Here is a 20,948-nt window from a genome sequence, read left to right on the forward strand (position 1 = left end):
TAAATTTATATTATTATTATTTTTTTTTGTTTAATCTCTCCTCCCTTTAAAATTTAATATAGAAATTATATAAAAATATATTATTTTGTATATTTGTTAGGAGTTTATATCGAATTAACTAATGAATACATTAAGCAAAAAATACTATTTTGTTCAATTCTATCTTAATTATGTTCAATATTGCTTAATTTTATTTAATATTCCCTTAATTTTGTTCATTTCCCACTTAAATTTTGAACAAAATTAATTAAATTTTGTTCAATAATGCTTAATTTTGTTAACTTTCCTTTAATTTTGTTCATTCCTCGCTTAATTTGTTCAATATTTTCTTTAATTTTGTTTATTTTTCGCTTAATTTTATTCGTTCCTCGCTTAAATTTGTTCAAATACCGTTTAATTTAGTTCAAATACCACTTAATTTGTTCAATAGTTTCTGTAATTTTGTTTATTTTTCGCTTAATTTTATTCATTCCTCGCTTAAATTTGTTCAAATACCCCTTAATTTTGTTCAATTCTCTCTTAATTTCGTTCAATCTTTTTTTTTTCATTTTATTCAATCTCCCCTTTAAAATATAATTATATTTAAAAAAAATTTTTTTACATTATTTAATAAGATCAAGGGAAACTTTTAAAGAAGATAATAATAATAATAATATAATACAATTATTTAATATTATCTATTTATATAATCTTTTTTGAATTTATTAAGAATTTTAGTTGTTGGTTTGATCCAACATTACAATAGAAGCCTGATTATCTGAATTATCCAAGATAATGTGAACTGATGCTACCATAGATAACTGAAAACTCAGATAAAACAGATGACCATAGCAATTTTGGATTAAAAATTATTAATATAAAAGATTTATATAGCATATCATTCTTTTTATAACATATATGATTATAAAAATTATGATTAAATTCACTAAAGTATAAAAAGAATAAAATTATATGAAAGAACATTTTTTACATCATTGATTATACAAATAATACATACAATAATTTTAAAAATAATAATGTGTATTGTTATAGTTACATTTTAATGCAAATGGTTTCTCTCACATTGAAATTAAATGATAAAAGGTACAAAAACAAACATTTTGTAATACATGTTATCATTTTAAACTTTTTTTTTTAAAAAGTCCTTTAGTTTTTTTTATAGCAATTCCATCCTTCTTTGCTGTAATATTCTGCAGTCACTTCAGCATCATTTTTCATGGGTCATTCTGGATATAATTAATAAAATTTATTTTTCTTTCATGATGAAGCACGAGATATGTTGGATGGATTATCAAGAGCATATCCTCCTAATACTAAAGATTAAGATTGTGATGAAGTAATTTAAAGATTTTCAGCTGCAAAGACCTAAAAAAATTCATCTGTGAAGTTATTTTTTGTAATGCATTAATTTTATTTATCATTTCAAATTTTAGCCTGAAATTGACAAAATGTAATAATTTTAATAAATTATAAAATTTTTAAAATGTATACATTATTTTTTATGTGAAGAAAGCGTATACAAAAAATAAGATAAATTGATTATTAAAGTAAAATTGTCTTATGATGCCCATAATCTTTCAATGTCTGTCTGTGTTTTACCTGCTACAAAAATCTTAGATTTTGAATTTGATTTATAATTCAAATATTTATATCCTCAAAGAAAACAAATGGTCTTTTAACAATTTTATAATTTTTAATGTGTTGAATCCTTTTTGAAAAACAAATCTTATTTTCAGAATAAAGAAACAAGATAACCAGCCTACCATTAAAAGAATCATAAAAATAACTTCAAATCTAATAATTTTGAGATTTTTTACACCTAAAACTAATAAATACTATACTTCTAAACAATTTTCAAAACTTAATTTTGTTAAACTGTGTTTGATGTTTTAAATAAGACTAAGAATTAATAATTATTTTATAAATATGTAGTATTTATCACTTTTCATTTGTCAGAAATTTCACTTAATGAATCATCAAACACTTTCTATTGCTGAGAAATGTTTATTAAATGAAACAGTAATGTTTTTAACGTAATAGAATAGTCCATCTTCAGGTGTAACTGAATTAACTGTCAGAAATTTCATTTGTGTATTTTGTAAATAGTTCTGTTAATGATAAGTTTGTTTTTATTCTTGTTTTTAATTTTGTATAAAATTAATTTATTCTTAAAATGAAAAAGATTTACTCTTTGGAAATCTCAATGGATTAAGAAGATTAAGACATCTAGAAGACCATTTGTTAACATTGAAGTCCTATATTTCTAATTATGTATATAGAAATAGAGAAAAATTGCAGAGAAATAAGTTAATTATATTTCAATGTTTTCTCTGCCTTTAGTATAATCCTTAGAACTTTGTCAAGTGCATAAACATTAGGATCTTGTATTAATCAGTTACAAATGAATGCAGTTTTTATATTTACAGTATAATAAATTGAGACATTATATAATTAACATGTTTCATTATTGTTTAAAAATATCTCCAAAATCTAAATATTAATGATTGGTTTTGTCTTATAAAATGTTTTCATAAATCATTCTGAAAGATAAATGTAATATTTAATATTTTGCTGAATATAGTTTCTGGATAATAATTGGATGGTTATTATAATTACATTCATTGCCATAAAAATTAGCATACTAAGAAAGAGTTTTCAGAATTGAACAAAATTGTACATGGGTGAGTGTAACAGTGATATAAGTAAGTGATTATAAAATTAAAGAAAAGGTCATTTATTGCAGGAAAAACTACAAATGAAAGGATGTTCTAGTAACCTGTTGGTCACCTCTAGTGTTAAAACACAATGTGATATGGGTGAGCATGGAGGCGTATGGTGTCCTGTGGCATCTCAGTTCACAGTTGCCGCAAGCAGTCCTCTAGTTCAGCCAAACTCCTAGGCTGTCCGACTTAACAACTCAGGTGATCCTAGACATGTTCAATCAGTGACAGATCAGCAGACTGGGTAGTGTAGCAGAGGCAGTCCTGTGTCCTATTGCTGTGTGGTTGAGCATTGTTCTGTTAGAAAATGGCTTTTGGGAGCCCTGAAATGAGAGCAACACATGTGGCTGCAGGATGTCACTAACATGCCACTGAGCTGTCATTGTCCCTTAGATCACTATTAGAAGAGACTGGCTGTCATATGTGATGGCACCCCAGACCATCACACATGCTGTGGGGGTGGTCTGCTACTTCAGTGTAGACAGGATTGAGGCATTTACCATGGAACTTGCAGACACAAACTTGGCCGTTGTCAGTGCCCAAACTGAATCTGAATTTGTTGTTGTAGACGACAGTTCCATTCCATTGCTGTCCAATCCCATTGGGAGCAACACCACTCCAAATGGAGGTGATGGCGGATGGCAGATGCGATACCAATCATTCCTCACCCAGGTGCCTCAAAATGGTACGGACAGACATAGGGGTCTGTAACAATGGTGCTACCTTGCAGACAACAATTCGGTTAGCTTTTATGGGTGGCAGACAATGATGTGTATGTGCACTTGGGGACCAGTGGTCTTCTCAGGCTAGTGGCCTGGTGCCGTGTGCAAGCTCTCTCATCCATCATCACTCATTCTGACACCACCTCATAGTGTTGTCAGAATGACATAGGTAGCAGGCTATTCAGTGAGATGACTATCCTGCTTCTCTCAACCTGATAATCCTTTCTCTCTCTTGGTTGGTTGTTCATATGGTGTTCAATTATGATGTAAAGGCATCTCTAGTGATACAGCATCTCTCTGCAACAGGTAAACTGCACACAGGATGCCTTTGTGTACTTTTTTTTATAGGCCAAGGGGATGCACTTTAATGTCCTCTGCTGTCATTACACAATAAGCCATCATGCTATAACTTTAATCATTTCTGTATCTGCTTGAGACTTATCTGCATGTCAAGTTTTGCAGCGATATGATGACTCCTCCTTAGTGTGCTAATTTTTATGGCAATGAGTATATATAATATACTAATAATCAATTTTATGAACAAATGGCAATCTGAAGTTGATGAAATTGGTTAATTAGTAAATTTTAAAAAATTAATCAAATTTTGAAAATCTGAAAAAATAACATTCCACAACTCTTATATAGTGTGTGAATGTATTATTGAAATCTACAAATTTCACATATCAATCTAGGCAATGCCATTTAAATGCATTATACTTACCTACATAACTAGCAGTTATGCAGATTACAATGATTTCATAATTGATCTCTTATATTTCCATTCAGTTGACATTTATGCAAGTTTACTGGAACAAACATAACTGTCATTTGAATGAGAACATAAGAATGTGTATTTGTGCATTCATAAAATATGCATATAGCTGAAAAAATATAAATGTATTATGCAAGCATTGCAAGTTTTAATCATTCTCTGATGATTGTTTTTTAGGTTTTAGGCAAATTTTCATTAAAGTAATTTATTCATTATTTATCTTATCAATGATAAAAATATACCTACTTGGGAATCAATTTCTCTAATTATTAAAACACTTTACCAAACTATTAATGACACTGAATAGTATTTGATAATTTATTCAAAAATGTCCATACTTTTAAAACTAAATACAGTGAAATTTTGTTAACTCAGCATCCAGTATGCCAGCAAAACTGATAAAGTTCATGTCAAGCTTGTTGTTGGGGAGGTTATTAGTGCACTGGGTAGGTCCAGAGTTAAGATTTTTGTGTGAAAGCACTCAAAACATGCAGTTCTTGGAAAGGGGCATGGGTTCTTTTAGAGACAACAAATGCTAAGACAACATGATTCTATGCTAGATAAAATCAGTTAGCTCATGCAAGAGTTTTTTAAAGACTTTTCCAAATACATTATTGCATGGTTTTGGTATGAGAAGCAGAAATATTTAGCACTCGTGGAATAAATGGAATTATTACAGAAACAGCTACAGTACATTACTGTTCATGTACTTTGATAATTAGAATAAGTCTGTATTTATATGCAATAAAAATGTACAAAGCTTAAAGTAAGAATAAAGTGTTCTTTTTCCAGACTATTTCTACACTTTGTTAGCTTGAAACAAGTGTAGAAATAGTCTGGAAAAATTGAAATGGCATGTTAAATAATCATAAAAAAAAAAGATTTTTTACAATTTTACATGCAAAGATAAAACTCGAAAAACTTCCACCATCCAATAAGGCAGCAATTTTGATAATCTGGTACCACATCAATCCCAATAATGCTGGGTTAACAGAATGTCACTGTATTGGAAGTTTTACTCAATGAATTATGTCTTATTAAATTTCATGAATATAAGAAACAGCTTAAAGTAGGCATAAGATTAAAGTAAAATATTAATTTAACCAATTACTTCTCAAATTAGGTTTATTTACTTATCAGTTTGCTATAGGATTAGATGTATTATCATTTTTTTGATGATATTACCAGTTATAATACATTCTAATGACAAATAAATAATGAAAAAGTCAAATTTTCTGTAACCATATGTTGTATAAATAAATTAATAAAATTATTCATGAACAGAATTATATAACTATTGTAATTTTCTTATACTGTATTATGAAAGATATCATGTTTAATGTTTTTCATAAAATGTATAATTATTATTAATATATGTTATTCCTAAAAGTGGAATATGTTTGATGTGAAATTAATGTTTTGAACAAATAAAAACAGTAACATTTTAATTTTAAATGAATACTGTTCATGTAAATTCAATACATACTGGTAAAAACATTTATTATAGTGTTGAAAAATAGTTATTCAGAACTTTGACATGCAAGATTATCTTAAACACTAAAAATAGATTTTAAAATAAAAACCTCTGTTTTAATAGCAATTTAGCATTTAATATAAGCAATATCCAGTGCTGTAACTAGCTAGTCCTGTGCAAGAATTTGCATTTAGGCCTCTTAATTAATTAGGTTTGGGAAAATAAAACAAATACATGCAATTTTGGACTCCCCTACCAAGTGGGCCCTGTGTGGGTGCACCTTTTGCTCCTCCCTATCTATGTCACTGGCAATATCTCATTGATTTTTTAAGCAGTTCTATAATTTAATAAAATTTTAATTTGCTAAATTGCAGAACTGCTTAAGTAATTGATCATTTCATTTTTTAACTTGTTAAATTGCCAATTTTTTCAAGCAGTTATTTAAGAAATAAATAAATAAATAAAATCTAATGTTTTAGTTCATTTTTAGGAGACAAAACTAGGCTATTGAAATGATCATATTCTACATGATTTGAAATGTGATTGTTTGGGTGGATCATTTGGATTTATTTAAAAAGTAATAATAATTCTGAAACCCAACAGTTCACAAACTCATTTAAACTTTTATTTATTTTATTAAATTCAAAGATAAATTTTCTACCAGTTTAACAAAACCAAAAAATTAGATCTTTTACAAGAAATGATTTTGTTTTACAGTTCAACCATTATCAGTTAATGATACACAACTCAATTTATTTTATAACTTTTTTAATCAAATTTTATTTATTTTATTGTTAATAGATCAGTCTGTGTATGGAATTTTTCAATTGATTTTTTGATTAAGTATTATGAAATTAAATCATAATAGTATTCAATTTTATATTTTATGAATAGTTTAAATTATCTTACTACTACTGTTCAGTTTTAATGAAATGATTTAATGTATGTTCTAGTAGTAATAATATCAGAATCTAAATTCAGATTCTTCTAAAATTTAAAATAAAATAAACTAATATTTACTTTTTATTTATTGTATTTTAATATAATGAAAATTAATTGGAGTATAGATATTTAAGAAAAAATTAAAAATTTAATTATTTTTTTATGATCATTTAGCTAATCTATAAGCTAATGATAAGATGAAGAAGAAGTGTGATTTAAATTACAAAACCTCAGTTTAATTCAGGTGAGAGGGGTGCCCATTAAAGGGGAAAGTCTGTTATATAATAAAGTAAGTTTTTCTAATGTATGTGTTAAAAAGTTGACAAATTAGTTAATCTGTTTTTACTTATGTAGATACATATGTGTAATTAAAATGAAGTATGTATGATAAGTTTAATTTCACAGAGAGGTTTTCTATATGTACTATTGCTTATGTACTCACCATAGTTCTGCAACTAGTAAACAAGTATACAATCTAACTCAAAATAAGTAAACATATTTTGGTAAATATACTTTAGTTATTTGTGTAGTTAAATACAATTAATATTCTTAAGAGCAGTGACTGTTGAATTTGAAAAAAAATTACCTGTTAATTTAATTACATATAAACAATTTTTTTAAATTAACATGGTGCTAATTTTCACATGACATAATGACATATGGACTAGAAATTTGGTCCATTAAATCCAGTCTGTTAAATCAAGGTTTTACTATATTTAATGTAATTGGTATATTTTGCCACTTATTATTAAAAATATTTTTATTAAAAGTTGTTAGTTGTAAAGAAAAGTTTAAAGATGGTCAGAATCAGACAAAATGTTATCAAGAATTACAGTGAAAAATTAAAAGAATATTCATCTGACTCTATCCTTACTATAAATTTAAAATCTGACAAGTTAATTTTTAAGTGGTTCAAAAACATTAAATAAATAAATAAAACCTGTAAAAGAATTTGATTTATCATTTATGAATATGTATTAAGAATTATACCAGAAGAATAAGTAAGTTGTATGATACAGCTCTTAATTTACATATTTCATTAATAAGAAAAAATTTTGAAAATATTACTTTTTTTCAAATTATATTTTGTAAACATTAAAGTAATTTTTACAAATTATTTATTTTGATATTAACTATTTTGTTTTATGGAATTAGCAGTAAGACACTAGTGAAAATAATTTAGATTTATTATAATCATAAAAGTAACTAATAACAAACATAATGAATAATATAAATATTATAGTATATTGAACTTTTATTAGTTTGTAAGTGGTATTTCTTTAAATAGAAAAATGTTATAGTATGTAATTAAAATGATTTATAATGTTTATTCATTCAGAACATTGATTTCATGTTTAAAAATAATTATAAATTATTATAATAATGAGTTTTACTTATTATTTATTTAGATTTAATTATACTTCTTTATGTTTATTAACTTTTATAAAAGTAACACATCAACAACAAAATACATTGATATCATGTTAAAAGATCATTAATAATTTAATATATATAAGAAATTATATTGTCTTTTGGCATTAAATTTATTTGTTTGATGTTTGAATTAAATACATAAGTATTTATTTCATCAAACAAAGAAATCCATTAAAAAATTTAATGCTGAAAGACAATACAGTTCCTTATGTATAGTTTATTTGGTGTGGTAAGTGAGAATATAAAGTTTTATAATAATTTAAATTACTGAAAAAATGTTAACTTATTTTAATTCAGATTTAAGATAGATGAAAGTTGACAATAGTATTGAAGATAATATTTTGTGTCTTATATATGATGTTAACATGTATGGTAAATTTGTGGTAAAAAATTTTTTATTGTAAAAAAAAAAAATGTTTCCTTACATCTATTTATAGCTTGTTTTTAAAAATAAATAGAAAAATAATTTTAGAAATTATATATTTTTGCTATTAGAAATAGCTCAATTTCATTGATTAAATTTTTAATTAATTAATTTGTAAGAAGGATTATTTTAATGTCTAATAATAAGATGTATGTGCTTTAATTTCTATATAATTATATAAATTAAATATTGAAAAAGTATTAAACAGTTTGTTTTTTATTATTATTTACAATGTTATAAATGTCATTTTCAGTTTATATTATATGTTTACCAGGTATACTGGTTAATAATGTGGGTTTTGTAATCAAAGGAAACACAATAATTTCAAGAGAAACATCAAAAGTGCTTTATTCAAAGTAATGTCCATTGCTAGCTACACTCCCATCTTTCAGGTAATTTGTGGATACTGTCTCAATAGGACTTTTTTTGCTTTGAGACAAACCATTCAGAGACCCAATTTTCCACTTCTTTGTACTTTTTAAAGTGTTGATCAGAAAGTGCATGTGCCATTGATTGGAACTAGTGGAAATCAGAAGGAGCAAGGTCTGGTGAATACGGGAGGTGGGTTAACACTTTCCAATGCAGATCTGTTAATGTGATTTTAACTGGTCTTGAAGTGTGTGATGATGCATTAACATGAAGCAAAATTATTTTGCTGTGTCTTCTGACCCATTCTGGTCATTTTAAGGTTAAAGTTTGGGTCAAATTTATTATTTGTTGTTGGGAATGATCAGTAGTAACAGTTTCACCTGGTTTTAGAAACTCATAATACACCACATCTTCCTTATCTCACCAACCACAGAGCATTGTCTTCTTTTCAAAGCAGTTTGGTCTTGCAGTTAATGTTGATAGTTGATCTGGATCAACCCATGAGTTTGTGTGTTTGGGATTTTCAAAATAAATCCACTTTTCATTGCCAGTCTCAATTCAATGCAAAAAAGACTTTTTCATGCCAGTGAAGCAACATTTTACTGATGACTTTTTGGTTTTCCATTTGTCTTTCATTCAGTTGATGTGACCCCCATTTTCCTTTTTTTAAAATCTTTTTTCATTGCTTGTAAATGATTGGAAATTGTTTGCTGAGCAACTTTTTATCTTTCTGCAAGTTTTTTTTGAGTTTGATATGCATCTTCATCCAAGGATGCTTGTAATTGTTGGTCTTCAAACTTTTTTGGTTGAGGTGGATGTTCTTTCTCTTTCACATCGAAATCATCACTTTTAAAGTGTTTAAACCAGCATTCACAATTATCTTCAGATGGAGCATGTTTACCATAAGCTACCTGAGGTATACAATAACTTTTAGCAGCACTTATCTTCAAAATAAAATAATGAATTAAAACTTCCTGCAAATGCTCTTTTTTTTTGGTACAAAATTTGACATTTTTAAAAGTAAAAATATTTATGATATTAACACCTTCAGAAAATTAGACATATGAAGTTTTAAAGCTTGTTGTCAATACAACAAAATGGCATGCATATCAAATCACATATACAATGGGTGATCGGTTAATTGATGAACATAATCCATTCCAAGACTGCGTTTGTTAACCGATTATAAATTTACCATAGATTTCTATGGGAATTTGATTAATCCATTCTGGAGATCCCCAAAAATAAAAAATTATATTCTTTCTTACTACATTTATTTATATGTAATAATAAAAATACATGTATACACAGTCTTGCTTTTTTATCAGTCATGTTTTTTCTGTTTGTGGGATGTTAAAGAATCTGTCTAATATCAATTGGTTTTCTCTTTTCCTCACGATTTTTCGGAAGTAATTAATAGCATTGTCGTTGTAGAGATCCCTAAGCCTATTAACCTCAATCTGCTATTCTAAGACCGTTGTTCTGACAACCTCCCATTTCATCAAAACATCTTTAACAGCAGATCTCAGCATTAATCCTCTTTTTTCAGAAGAAAACATATCTCGCCGAGTTTCTTGGTGTTCTTCATTCAAGAGTTCTTGGTGTTCTCATGTTGTCAGATCTGTTTCAGGCTGATTCCATTATGAGCTCTTCAATGTTCTTTATTTCTCAGCTGTGATTTTTGTTACTCTTTTAGCTGCTTGAATCTTCTTGATTATACTGTATCTTTCTTAGATAAGATTGAACTGCAGCCTACTGTTGACCTGTTCAAGCCATACTGTCCAGCAACATCAGACATCTGTCCACTCTACCTTTGCTATTATACTCTCACCTTTCAAAAATAAAAACTGAGACAAAACTTAACGAGTGCCCACCCGACAGTCTCGTGAATACTATAAGAAATTCTTTCTGTCAGAAAAATAAAAGGCTGGAATTACAAGAGAGAGTTTCAAAGTTTGGAGGAATACTATCTGATCAGTATATACTGGGTTGAGCGTCGATGTCGACGTCTTCCTCGCTCCAAAAAGTTTTGAATTGTTGCTCATTAACTGATCACCCACTGTATTTCAACGTATGTGTAATGCCATCTATTGAACAAAATCTGCATTATTAACTGGTACACCTGGTATTGATTATTCATTTTATAATTGATAATTATTGTGAAACTTAGATATGCAAGGATATGGACATTAACTTACTTATGTATTAGTCAGCAATGTAAAATCAACCATGTAGCTTGGCTGATAAATAAAGTTTGTAAATTTACATTTTATGTTATTAAGAAAAAGATTACAATACAAGTGGTCCCTATTTTGGACAACTTGCTCTTTCTAACATAATACTTCAATACTCCCACATTTCTTTTCATATGCCAGATTCAAACTTTTATATTTTCAGTTGACAAACAAAAATTTCAACCTATCATGTTATGGCATTTTGTCAGTTCTGGTTTCAGTAGCATCAAAATCATTTGTAAAAATTAATTTTTATTGTCTACTTTCTGTTAGTGGTTTGAACATTTTAAATAATGTTTTATATGTTGTAACATATTTACTGTTATCTTAAAAAGAAAAATTATAGAATCTCTTATTAACTCTCTGGTAATTATATAATATGCAACTCTTTTGCTTTTTCTGGACATTTGACTTTCATACACATTTTTAGAAATGAATTATCTGTCTTTGCCTGTATATTAATGAATATTTTATCATTAATAAAAATATTTTAACATTTACTCAAGNACATTTTAATGCAAATGGTTTCTCTCACATTGAAATTAAATGATAAAAGGTACAAAAACAAACATTTTGTAATACATGTTATCATTTTAAACTTTTTTTTTTAAAAAGTCCTTTAGTTTTTTTTATAGCAATTCCATCCTTCTTTGCTGTAATATTCTGCAGTCACTTCAGCATCATTTTTCATGGGTCATTCTGGATATAATTAATAAAATTTATTTTTCTTTCATGATGAAGCACGAGATATGTTGGATGGATTATCAAGAGCATATCCTCCTAATACTAAAGATTAAGATTGTGATGAAGTAATTTAAAGATTTTCAGCTGCAAAGACCTAAAAAAATTCATCTGTGAAGTTATTTTTTGTAATGCATTAATTTTATTTATCATTTCAAATTTTAGCCTGAAATTGACAAAATGTAATAATTTTAATAAATTATAAAATTTTTAAAATGTATACATTATTTTTTATGTGAAGAAAGCGTATACAAAAAATAAGATAAATTGATTATTAAAGTAAAATTGTCTTATGATGCCCATAATCTTTCAATGTCTGTCTGTGTTTTACCTGCTACAAAAATCTTAGATTTTGAATTTGATTTATAATTCAAATATTTATATCCTCAAAGAAAACAAATGGTCTTTTAACAATTTTATAATTTTTAATGTGTTGAATCCTTTTTGAAAAACAAATCTTATTTTCAGAATAAAGAAACAAGATAACCAGCCTACCATTAAAAGAATCATAAAAATAACTTCAAATCTAATAATTTTGAGATTTTTTACACCTAAAACTAATAAATACTATACTTCTAAACAATTTTCAAAACTTAATTTTGTTAAACTGTGTTTGATGTTTTAAATAAGACTAAGAATTAATAATTATTTTATAAATATGTAGTATTTATCACTTTTCATTTGTCAGAAATTTCACTTAATGAATCATCAAACACTTTCTATTGCTGAGAAATGTTTATTAAATGAAACAGTAATGTTTTTAACGTAATAGAATAGTCCATCTTCAGGTGTAACTGAATTAACTGTCAGAAATTTCATTTGTGTATTTTGTAAATAGTTCTGTTAATGATAAGTTTGTTTTTATTCTTGTTTTTAATTTTGTATAAAATTAATTTATTCTTAAAATGAAAAAGATTTACTCTTTGGAAATCTCAATGGATTAAGAAGATTAAGACATCTAGAAGACCATTTGTTAACATTGAAGTCCTATATTTCTAATTATGTATATAGAAATAGAGAAAAATTGCAGAGAAATAAGTTAATTATATTTCAATGTTTTCTCTGCCTTTAGTATAATCCTTAGAACTTTGTCAAGTGCATAAACATTAGGATCTTGTATTAATCAGTTACAAATGAATGCAGTTTTTATATTTACAGTATAATAAATTGAGACATTATATAATTAACATGTTTCATTATTGTTTAAAAATATCTCCAAAATCTAAATATTAATGATTGGTTTTGTCTTATAAAATGTTTTCATAAATCATTCTGAAAGATAAATGTAATATTTAATATTTTGCTGAATATAGTTTCTGGATAATAATTGGATGGTTATTATAATTACATTCATTGCCATAAAAATTAGCATACTAAGAAAGAGTTTTCAGAATTGAACAAAATTGTACATGGGTGAGTGTAACAGTGATATAAGTAAGTGATTATAAAATTAAAGAAAAGGTCATTTATTGCAGGAAAAACTACAAATGAAAGGATGTTCTAGTAACCTGTTGGTCACCTCTAGTGTTAAAACACAATGTGATATGGGTGAGCATGGAGGCGTATGGTGTCCTGTGGCATCTCAGTTCACAGTTGCCGCAAGCAGTCCTCTAGTTCAGCCAAACTCCTAGGCTGTCCGACTTAACAACTCAGGTGATCCTAGACATGTTCAATCAGTGACAGATCAGCAGACTGGGTAGTGTAGCAGAGGCAGTCCTGTGTCCTATTGCTGTGTGGTTGAGCATTGTTCTGTTAGAAAATGGCTTTTGGGAGCCCTGAAATGAGAGCAACACATGTGGCTGCAGGATGTCACTAACATGCCACTGAGCTGTCATTGTCCCTTAGATCACTATTAGAAGAGACTGGCTGTCATATGTGATGGCACCCCAGACCATCACACATGCTGTGGGGGTGGTCTGCTACTTCAGTGTAGACAGGATTGAGGCATTTACCATGGAACTTGCAGACACAAACTTGGCCGTTGTCAGTGCCCAAACTGAATCTGAATTTGTTGTTGTAGACGACAGTTCCATTCCATTGCTGTCCAATCCCATTGGGAGCAACACCACTCCAAATGGAGGTGATGGCGGATGGCAGATGCGATACCAATCATTCCTCACCCAGGTGCCTCAAAATGGTACGGACAGACATAGGGGTCTGTAACAATGGTGCTACCTTGCAGACAACAATTCGGTTAGCTTTTATGGGTGGCAGACAATGATGTGTATGTGCACTTGGGGACCAGTGGTCTTCTCAGGCTAGTGGCCTGGTGCCGTGTGCAAGCTCTCTCATCCATCATCACTCATTCTGACACCACCTCATAGTGTTGTCAGAATGACATAGGTAGCAGGCTATTCAGTGAGATGACTATCCTGCTTCTCTCAACCTGATAATCCTTTCTCTCTCTTGGTTGGTTGTTCATATGGTGTTCAATTATGATGTAAAGGCATCTCTAGTGATACAGCATCTCTCTGCAACAGGTAAACTGCACACAGGATGCCTTTGTGTACTTTTTTTTATAGGCCAAGGGGATGCACTTTAATGTCCTCTGCTGTCATTACACAATAAGCCATCATGCTATAACTTTAATCATTTCTGTATCTGCTTGAGACTTATCTGCATGTCAAGTTTTGCAGCGATATGATGACTCCTCCTTAGTGTGCTAATTTTTATGGCAATGAGTATATATAATATACTAATAATCAATTTTATGAACAAATGGCAATCTGAAGTTGATGAAATTGGTTAATTAGTAAATTTTAAAAAATTAATCAAATTTTGAAAATCTGAAAAAATAACATTCCACAACTCTTATATAGTGTGTGAATGTATTATTGAAATCTACAAATTTCACATATCAATCTAGGCAATGCCATTTAAATGCATTATACTTACCTACATAACTAGCAGTTATGCAGATTACAATGATTTCATAATTGATCTCTTATATTTCCATTCAGTTGACATTTATGCAAGTTTACTGGAACAAACATAACTGTCATTTGAATGAGAACATAAGAATGTGTATTTGTGCATTCATAAAATATGCATATAGCTGAAAAAATATAAATGTATTATGCAAGCATTGCAAGTTTTAATCATTCTCTGATGATTGTTTTTTAGGTTTTAGGCAAATTTTCATTAAAGTAATTTATTCATTATTTATCTTATCAATGATAAAAATATACCTACTTGGGAATCAATTTCTCTAATTATTAAAACACTTTACCAAACTATTAATGACACTGAATAGTATTTGATAATTTATTCAAAAATGTCCATACTTTTAAAACTAAATACAGTGAAATTTTGTTAACTCAGCATCCAGTATGCCAGCAAAACTGATAAAGTTCATGTCAAGCTTGTTGTTGGGGAGGTTATTAGTGCACTGGGTAGGTCCAGAGTTAAGATTTTTGTGTGAAAGCACTCAAAACATGCAGTTCTTGGAAAGGGGCATGGGTTCTTTTAGAGACAACAAATGCTAAGACAACATGATTCTATGCTAGATAAAATCAGTTAGCTCATGCAAGAGTTTTTTAAAGACTTTTCCAAATACATTATTGCATGGTTTTGGTATGAGAAGCAGAAATATTTAGCACTCGTGGAATAAATGGAATTATTACAGAAACAGCTACAGTACATTACTGTTCATGTACTTTGATAATTAGAATAAGTCTGTATTTATATGCAATAAAAATGTACAAAGCTTAAAGTAAGAATAAAGTGTTCTTTTTCCAGACTATTTCTACACTTTGTTAGCTTGAAACAAGTGTAGAAATAGTCTGGAAAAATTGAAATGGCATGTTAAATAATCATAAAAAAAAAAGATTTTTTACAATTTTACATGCAAAGATAAAACTCGAAAAACTTCCACCATCCAATAAGGCAGCAATTTTGATAATCTGGTACCACATCAATCCCAATAATGCTGGGTTAACAGAATGTCACTGTATTGGAAGTTTTACTCAATGAATTATGTCTTATTAAATTTCATGAATATAAGAAACAGCTTAAAGTAGGCATAAGATTAAAGTAAAATATTAATTTAACCAATTACTTCTCAAATTAGGTTTATTTACTTATCAGTTTGCTATAGGATTAGATGTATTATCATTTTTTTGATGATATTACCAGTTATAATACATTCTAATGACAAATAAATAATGAAAAAGTCAAATTTTCTGTAACCATATGTTGTATAAATAAATTAATAAAATTATTCATGAACAGAATTATATAACTATTGTAATTTTCTTATACTGTATTATGAAAGATATCATGTTTAATGTTTTTCATAAAATGTATAATTATTATTAATATATGTTATTCCTAAAAGTGGAATATGTTTGATGTGAAATTAATGTTTTGAACAAATAAAAACAGTAACATTTTAATTTTAAATGAATACTGTTCATGTAAATTCAATACATACTGGTAAAAACATTTATTATAGTGTTGAAAAATAGTTATTCAGAACTTTGACATGCAAGATTATCTTAAACACTAAAAATAGATTTTAAAATAAAAACCTCTGTTTTAATAGCAATTTAGCATTTAATATAAGCAATATCCAGTGCTGTAACTAGCTAGTCCTGTGCAAGAATTTGCATTTAGGCCTCTTAATTAATTAGGTTTGGGAAAATAAAACAAATACATGCAATTTTGGACTCCCCTACCAAGTGGGCCCTGTGTGGGTGCACCTTTTGCTCCTCCCTATCTATGTCACTGGCAATATCTCATTGATTTTTTAAGCAGTTCTATAATTTAATAAAATTTTAATTTGCTAAATTGCAGAACTGCTTAAGTAATTGATCATTTCATTTTTTAACTTGTTAAATTGCCAATTTTTTCAAGCAGTTATTTAAGAAATAAATAAATAAATAAAATCTAATGTTTTAGTTCATTTTTAGGAGACAAAACTAGGCTATTGAAATGATCATATTCTACATGATTTGAAATGTGATTGTTTGGGTGGATCATTTGGATTTATTTAAAAAGTAATAATAATTCTGAAACCCAACAGTTCACAAACTCATTTAAACTTTTATTTATTTTATTAAATTCAAAGATAAATTTTCTACCAGTTTAACAAAACCAAAAAATTAGATCTTTTACAAGAAATGATTTTGTTTTACAGTTCAACCATTATCAGTTAATGATACACAACTCAATTTATTTTATAACTTTTTTAATCAAATTTTATTTATTTTATTGTTAATAGATCAGTCTGTGTATGGAATTTTTCAATTGATTTTTTGATTAAGTATTATGAAATTAAATCATAATAGTATTCAATTTTATATTTTATGAATAGTTTAAATTATCTTACTACTACTGTTCAGTTATAATGAAATGATTTAATGTATGTTCTAGTAGTAATAATATCAGAATCTAAATTCAGATTCTTCTAAAATTTAAAATAAAATAAACTAATATTTACTTTTTATTTATTGTATTTTAATATAATGAAAATTAATTGGAGTATAGATATTTAAGAAAAAATTAAAAATTTAATTATTTTTTTATGATCATTTAGCTAATCTATAAGCTAATGATAAGATGAAGAAGAAGTGTGATTTAAATTACAAAACCTCAGTTTAATTCAGGTGAGAGGGGTGCCCATTAAAGGGGAAAGTCTGTTATATAATAAAGTAAGTTTTTCTAATGTATGTGTTAAAAAGTTGACAAATTAGTTAATCTGTTTTTACTTATGTAGATACATATGTGTAATTAAAATGAAGTATGTATGATAAGTTTAATTTCACAGAGAGGTTTTCTATATGTACTATTGCTTATGTACTCACCATAGTTCTGCAACTAGTAAACAAGTATACAATCTAACTCAAAATAAGTAAACATATTTTGGTAAATATACTTTAGTTATTTGTGTAGTTAAATACAATTAATATTCTTAAGAGCAGTGACTGTTGAATTTGAAAAAAAATTACCTGTTAATTTAATTACATATAAACAATTTTTTTAAATTAACATGGTGCTAATTTTCACATGACATAATGACATATGGACTAGAAATTTGGTCCATTAAATCCAGTCTGTTAAATCAAGGTTTTACTATATTTAATGTAATTGGTATATTTTGCCACTTATTATTAAAAATATTTTTATTAAAAGTTGTTAGTTGTAAAGAAAAGTTTAAAGATGGTCAGAATCAGACAAAATGTTATCAAGAATTACAGTGAAAAATTAAAAGAATATTCATCTGACTCTATCCTTACTATAAATTTAAAATCTGACAAGTTAATTTTTAAGTGGTTCAAAAACATTAAATAAATAAATAAAACCTGTAAAAGAATTTGATTTATCATTTATGAATATGTATTAAGAATTATACCAGAAGAATAAGTAAGTTGTATGATACAGCTCTTAATTTACATATTTCATTAATAAGAAAAAATTTTGAAAATATTACTTTTTTTCAAATTATATTTTGTAAACATTAAAGTAATTTTTACAAATTATTTATTTTGATATTAACTATTTTGTTTTATGGAATTAGCAGTAAGACACTAGTGAAAATAATTTAGATTTATTATAATCATAAAAGTAACTAATAACAAACATAATGAATAATATAAATATTATAGTATATTGAACTTTTATTAGTTTGTAAGTGGTATTTCTTTAAATAGAAAAATGTTATAGTATGTAATTAAAATGATTTATAATGTTTATTCATTCAGAACATTGATTTCATGTTTAAAAATAATTATAAATTATTATAATAATGAGTTTTACTTATTATTTATTTAGATTTAATTATACTTCTTTATGTTTATTAACTTTTATAAAAGTAACACATCAACAACAAAATACATTGATATCATGTTAAAAGATCATTAATAATTTAATATATATAAGAAATTATATTGTCTTTTGGCATTAAATTTATTTGTTTGATGTTTGAATTAAATACATAAGTATTTATTTCATCAAACAAAGAAATCCATTAAAAAATTTAATGCTGAAAGACAATACAGTTCCTTATGTATAGTTTATTTGGTGTGGTAAGTGAGAATATAAAGTTTTATAATAATTTAAATTACTGAAAAAATGTTAACTTATTTTAATTCAGATTTAAGATAGATGAAAGTTGACAATAGTATTGAAGATAATATTTTGTGTCTTATATATGATGTTAACATGTATGGTAAATTTGTGGTAAAAAATTTTTTATTGTAAAAAAAAAAAATGTTTCCTTACATCTATTTATAGCTTGTTTTTAAAAATAAATAGAAAAATAATTTTAGAAATTATATATTTTTGCTATTAGAAATAGCTCAATTTCATTGATTAAATTTTTAATTAATTAATTTGTAAGAAGGATTATTTTAATGTCTAATAATAAGATGTATGTGCTTTAATTTCTATATAATTATATAAATTAAATATTGAAAAAGTATTAAACAGTTTGTTTTTTATTATTATTTACAATGTTATAAATGTCATTTTCAGTTTATATTATATGTTTACCAGGTATACTGGTTAATAATGTGGGTTTTGTAATCAAAGGAAACACAATAATTTCAAGAGAAACATCAAAAGTGCTTTATTCAAAGTAATGTCCATTGCTAGCTACACTCCCATCTTTCAGGTAATTTGTGGATACTGTCTCAATAGGACTTTTTTTGCTTTGAGACAAACCATTCAGAGACCCAATTTTCCACTTCTTTGTACTTTTTAAAGTGTTGATCAGAAAGTGCATGTGCCATTGATTGGAACTAGTGGAAATCAGAAGGAGCAAGGTCTGGTGAATACGGGAGGTGGGTTAACACTTTCCAATGCAGATCTGTTAATGTGATTTTAACTGGTCTTGAAGTGTGTGATGATGCATTAACATGAAGCAAAATTATTTTGCTGTGTCTTCTGACCCATTCTGGTCATTTTAAGGTTAAAGTTTGGGTCAAATTTATTATTTGTTGTTGGGAATGATCAGTAGTAACAGTTTCACCTGGTTTTAGAAACTCATAATACACCACATCTTCCTTATCTCACCAACCACAGAGCATTGTCTTCTTTTCAAAGCAGTTTGGTCTTGCAGTTAATGTTGATAGTTGATCTGGATCAACCCATGAGTTTGTGTGTTTGGGATTTTCAAAATAAATCCACTTTTCATTGCCAGTCTCAATTCAATGCAAAAAAGACTTTTTCATGCCAGTGAAGCAACATTTTACTGATGACTTTTTGGTTTTCCATTTGTCTTTCATTCAGTTGATGTGACCCCCATTTTCCTTTTTTTAAAATCTTTTTTCATTGCTTGTAAATGATTGGAAATTGTTTGCTGAGCAACTTTTTATCTTTCTGCAAGTTTTTTTTGAGTTTGATATGCATCTTCATCCAAGGATGCTTGTAATTGTTGGTCTTCAAACTTTTTTGGTTGAGGTGGATGTTCTTTCTCTTTCACATCGAAATCATCACTTTTAAAGTGTTTAAACCAGCATTCACAATTATCTTCAGATGGAGCATGTTTACCATAAGCTACCTGAGGTATACAATAACTTTTAGCAGCACTTATCTTCAAAATAAAATAATGAATTAAAACTTCCTGCAAATGCTCTTTTTTTTTGGTACAAAATTTGACATTTTTAAAAGTAAAAATATTTATGATATTAACACCTTCAGAAAATTAGACATATGAAGTTTTAAAGCTTGTTGTCAATACAACAAAATGGCATGCATATCAAATCACATATACAATGGGTGATCGGTTAATTGATGAACATAATCCATTCCAAGACTGCGTTTGTTAACCGATTATAAATTTACCATAGATTTCTATGGGAATTTGATTAATCCATTCTGGAGATCCCCAAAAATAAAAAATTATATTCTTTCTTACTACATTTATTTATATGTAATAATAAAAATACATGTATACACAGTCTTGCTTTTTTATCAGTCATGTTTTTTCTGTTTGTGGGATGTTAAAGAATCTGTCTAATATCAATTGGTTTTCTCTTTTCCTCACGATTTTTCGGAAGTAATTAATAGCATTGTCGTTGTAGAGATCCCTAAGCCTATTAACCTCAATCTGCTATTCTAAGACCGTTGTTCTGACAACCTCCCATTTCATCAAAACATCTTTAACAGCAGATCTC

The 20,948-nt window shown here is 27.3% G+C and overlaps 1 protein-coding gene across 2 annotated transcripts in view; it reads left to right on the forward strand.

Annotated features, from left to right (window-relative positions):
* Positions 1 to 20,948, forward strand: part of LOC111621610 (MOG interacting and ectopic P-granules protein 1-like) — a 58,913-nt gene that overhangs the window by 7,273 nt on the left and 30,692 nt on the right. The window lies entirely within an intron of this gene.

The sequence above is a fragment of the Centruroides sculpturatus genome, unplaced genomic scaffold, assembly GCF_000671375.1.
Source record: "Centruroides sculpturatus isolate CEXI.00-Female unplaced genomic scaffold, Cexi_2.0 scaffold175, whole genome shotgun sequence".
In the NCBI taxonomy this organism is placed as follows: Eukaryota; Metazoa; Arthropoda; class Arachnida; order Scorpiones; family Buthidae; genus Centruroides; species Centruroides sculpturatus.